The sequence below is a fragment of the Nannospalax galili genome, unplaced genomic scaffold, assembly GCF_000622305.1.
Source record: "Nannospalax galili isolate Female #2095 unplaced genomic scaffold, S.galili_v1.0 scaffold1189, whole genome shotgun sequence".
Classification (NCBI taxonomy): domain Eukaryota; kingdom Metazoa; phylum Chordata; class Mammalia; order Rodentia; family Spalacidae; genus Nannospalax; species Nannospalax galili.
Genome location: NW_008360313.1, coordinates 1081164 through 1086103, shown reverse-complemented (window position 1 = coordinate 1086103; position 4940 = coordinate 1081164). Strand labels below are relative to the sequence as shown.

At 37.4% G+C, this 4940-nt stretch overlaps 1 protein-coding gene across 5 annotated transcripts in view; it reads right to left on the bottom strand.

The window, feature by feature from the left end:
- Window positions 1–4438, bottom strand: part of Ccdc181 (coiled-coil domain containing 181) — a 26557-nt gene extending 22119 nt beyond the window's left edge. For 4 of the 5 annotated variants that reach the window (XM_008824904.2, XM_029559520.1, XM_029559521.1 and 1 more), the window contains exon 1: window positions 4286–4438. The gene's annotated coding sequence lies outside the window, so the exon portion shown is untranslated. Of the gene's footprint in view, window positions 1–3992; window positions 4261–4285 lie in introns of those variants that run through there. The other variant, XM_008824903.2, reaches the window with a different exon arrangement.
- Window positions 4439–4940: the final 502 nt, after the last annotated feature.

Below are 4940 nucleotides of genomic sequence, written 5' to 3'. Positions count from 1 at the left end.
TGACAACACAGCAGACAGTAGCAGGGATATCAGAATATAAGGGCTCTAGTGGGGGGAGGGAGGCTATGGGAGGTGCCATCTGGGAAGTGGGTGTATAGTTAAGACAGTTTGGGATGTTCTGTGTGATACACACACACACACACACAAATCACCAAATTTTTTAAAATGTATTATGTTTGAGGAGGAAGCATGGAAATTACATCATGTTTATTAGTAGAGGTGATTAACGTTACCACTGAAATCTACCTTATAACTTTATAGATATACACAGGTGCCAAGGATCCAAGTGCAACCAATTATGACCAGTAACAATTAGATACATACAAATTAGAGATGCGTGCGCCAACACCTCAGTGTTAGTGGCAAAAACAATGAGTCTTTCTGCAAGGAACAATATATTCTAAAATGAAATGGAGATCTTTTTTAAACGTTAAAAACTCATTCAATTTTGTCTTACAGGGCTTATATTGAGTTCAATATTGTATAACTGTATTGATTCAACTGTTAACCTAAAAATTTACAGCCAATTTTGAAAGAGATGCATCGTAGATCTGGAAATTATTACTGAGTATGTCAATGCTGTTTTATTGAAATGCTTCTTCTAATTATGTGGTTATTAAATAAATATTTTTTTAAACTCTTTATTTCGTGTGTGCATGTGTGTGTACCTGTGGTGGGGGAGTTTGTGTGTGTGTGTGTGTGTGTGTGTGTGTGTGCGTGTGTGTGTGTAGGCCAAAAGATCATTCACCATGATCAAGTAGGCTTTATCCCAGAAATGCAGGGATGGTTCAATATATGCAAGTCAATAAACATCATTAATCATATAAATGCACTCAAAGACAAAAACCACATTGTCATCTCAATAGATGCAGAAAAGGCTCTTGACAAAATTCAGCATGCATTTATTTTCAAAGTCCTAGAGGGAACTGGACTGGAGGGAACATACCTCAACATAATTAAAGCTATATACAACAAACCACATCCAATATCATTCTAAATGGAGAAAAACTGGAAGCATTCCCATTAAAATCAGGAACCAGAAAAGGATGTCCACTATCTCACCTAAGTATCCAGCTACTCCTCCCGACTAACTAGTCCAACCTTGGAAGACAATAGAAAATTGAGGAAGAACCCAATAGAGGGATGCTTTTGGAAGCCCTTGTCAAGAAACTCCAATTGACTCTCACATGAACATTTGAAAATTGCCATTCTTTTTTCTAGTTCCCTATCTAGAACTTGTAATGCTAATTATTCTTGCCTTTACTTCTCCTTCAGATCTCCTATTTATGATTCAAGGACTTTCTTCTTGCCTTGGAGACAAAAGTTATGAAATCTGGGAGTCTTTTAGATAGACCCAGTGAAGGGTTACCGCAATTGCCTCACCCTGTGTCCCTGTTCAGCATGGAAGAAGCCAGAGGAGTCTGTGTCCCTATTCCCTTTTGGCAATTTGGGTAGCCTGTTCAGAGGATGGCGTGATAAGAAGAGGAGGTAGGAATTGGCTAGGCAGTTAGGGTAAAAAGACCCCAAAGGAATGTTGCCAGTTTCTTGGCTAAAAGTTAAAATGTCCTTGGTCCTGTTAGCAACATACTCTGTTCCAAAGGCCAAAACTGCCAAAAGTATTTGGGAGTTTGTGTCTAATCCTTAAAAGATTTTAGGGTTGCCTCTTCAGAGGGGGAAATGTTGGGGGGGGGGAGTGGGCATGGATTTGATCAAAACACCTTGCATGCATGTATGAAATTCTCAATAAAGTTTTATAAAAGTTAAAAAAAAATCAACAGGAGCATAAGTAAATCCATCTCACAGCCTGTCATTGTTAATACTTTTGTTTGTACATGTATGCATAGATCTATAATCTATGAGAACAAATCTTATATGAGAATTTATGTTGTTTTTGTACTTTAGCAATGTATTCCAAAGTTATTTCTGTGTCATTAAATTAATTTTTCAGTCAAAAAAGATTTACAGCCAATATTGAAAGAGATGCATCTTTGCTCTGGAAATTGTTATTGAATATGTTAATTTTGTAATGAAATGCTTCTTCTAATCATGTGGTTATTAAATAAATAATTTTTAAAAAACATGAATAAAAGTGTATACAATTGAAACCAAGATATATGAAAGACTAAAAGAAATAAAGCAATTAAATAAATCTAAAAATAATTATTCATCAATAAATAGACAATTGGATAATTATTATTTTAAAATTATTAGTTGGACTGTTATTCCTTGTAGATATTTATGTCTTTTAGCTTAAAAATGCAAAATGGACTTTCTTTTTAAAAGAAATTTTAGAATGTATTTTTATTTTATGTGTATGAGTGTTTTGCCTGTGTGTATGTATGTATGTATGTATGTATGTATGTAAGAGCATTTGGGCATGCAATGTCGGGGCCCAAAAGGTGTCAGATCTGCTGGAACTGGAGCTGTAAACAGTTGTCAGACACCACCATGTAGGTGTTGGAGACTGAACCCAGGTTTTCTGGAAGACTTGCCAGTGCTGAGCCATCTCTCCAGCTCCCAAAATGGCCTTCTTGAAGAACTTAAAGATAAGGCTTCAGCAATTTCTTAATCAGAAATAGAAGACAATACTATTTTAAGGTGATTTGGACAGATCTAATCAATACTTCAGAGTGAGGTTTTTTTTTTCAACCAATGTTTTGCTTCCAGACCAGTTAAATTATTTCATCAGAATGCCTACCAGTTAAAAATAAGGGTACCATGAAAGATAGGAACTAAAATAAAACTTACTATCATATAAAATACATACAAAAAATACCATTTTTCACAGTCAGTATGCTTTGACATAATCAACTTTTTTTCTTAGAAGGGATATCGAAAGCTTTTATTTTTAGATGTTTAACTCATATTACTGTTAGAAGAAAGCGTCTTTAGAACTCCTTAATGATTTATCTTGGTTTTATAATAAATGTAATTCTGAGCTCATAAAGTCTTTGGTAGGTATGCTGTATGATTTATAAAGAACACTATGTGAAAATTAAGATGCAAAACTAAAATATCAGTATAACAAATAAAAGGTATAACAAGAACATATCAGACATATTAGGAGCTACTAAAATCATACTAATACATTATAGTTAAAAGAAGGAATAATAAAGCTGCACCGAGAAATAAAGTTGCATCAAATCGGAAGTGTAATTGAATTCTTTTAACTTTTAGACTAACTTCAACCAATGGTTCTCATGCAAACAAATACTATAAACCATAAACACTTGTTGCCCAGTCCCTTAAGCCTTTTCAAATGCGTCACAAGATATTCAACCCCTTCTGTTTTTCTAATCTTCATCACCATGGCACTACTGTCCATACGACACATGTCAACATACATTTTCCACTGCCCAAATTACATAGCACTTCCTATTTTATTACTATGAGTTTCACACATTTACATTTCAAAGTTTATTATCGATAAAAATCTACTTAAGCGGCTTAGATCAGATCCACCCTCAATCGTGAATAGTAGTAGGAGGCAGAAAGTTAATGCCTTGCTCTTAGGTGTGTGAAAAATCCTGAGTGGGTTGGTGTTTGAAGCCCTTCGGAGTGAGTCCCTGCCTATGCATCTGTGCACATAACATCAATAACTTTTTCCCAAGATTAAAAATATTCAAGAACAGTTTAATCTGATTCCACTCTGGCTTCATAACCTTTTGTTTAAGCACCAAGATCCAAGAGAAGTTCAAAGCGCAAGCCTTTTCATAGAAATTAAATACTTGAGCAAAAACATAAAAATCCAGAGCATTATGAGACCATCTAGCCCGTTCTTCCTGCTGCATTCTGCTAAGACTCTGATGCTATGAATGTTTAGAAATTATAATCCTTCGTCAAGCATGACAATAGTATTTCGCAAACATAAAGTGATAATTTGAATTTGCATTGAGCATCCCAAGTTAGCACCAACTAGATGAATAACATATTCTATTTGTGGAACCTAACATTTCAGGAGTGAAATTTTTTAACACTGATGAAATTATTACCTTTCACATTCGAGAACTTTTGAGAGGGGAAATAATACGACAAAAACTCAGAGCATCTAAGCCACACTCAGAGGGGTTTTCTTTGTGCGTGGTGGAGTGATGCTATACCAGGCTTCCCTGCAGTGCCAGGCTCGGAGCATCCCGGTGCTTATCCAGAGCAGGTAAAACTGTACAGCTCTCTAATTCTCCACCCACTTCACGTCCCACCCATCCCAGACGTCCATCCTTCACCCTCTCTCCCACCACTCTCTCCGCACCATCCTTCCCTTCTCTCCCTTAAGTCCCCCTCCTGCCTGTAGAAGACGCAGCAGCTGGGGGTCACAGATATGGCCACAGGAGCTCTCCTTCCCTCCTTTCTAAGCTCGGACAAGCAGGCAAGGGTGACACCCCAGGGCCTGCTCCTCAGGCAGCCAGCAGGCGGCTGCCAGGGCAACGGCGCGCCTCCCCCGGGCCTCCTACGGGTATGAACGCTTCATAGACTCGCGCAGGCGCATAGCGCCCCGCGAACACCTGCGCTTGCTACAGAGTCAAGCCGGGTTCCCATGGAGACGACCCAGAAGCCTCACATCGCTACCTTGGGTGTGAGTTTTCCAGGTAGGTATAACTCCTGCCAGATTTGGAATTTGTCGCCAAAACTGAGAGAAGTGTATTTCTGCATTCTGCATTCATTTTCTTTATGGTTAACATTTAAAAATACTTTCACTTTTCACTATAAGGTAAGGTGGCAAATTATTTGTTGCTGTTTTCTGACCCTCAGCTTAAAAAACAAAAACAAAACAAACAAACAAACAAAATATACCCAAACCAAAATTTTATTTACAGAAAAGAGTTATGAAAGAAAACAGGACTTCAGTTCCAGCATTCAAGTATATCAAAATGGTCAGCTGCAATTTTCTCCTTGTCCTCCCCAGGTGTTTATGGGTTAAGAAAACCAGTTATTTACATTAT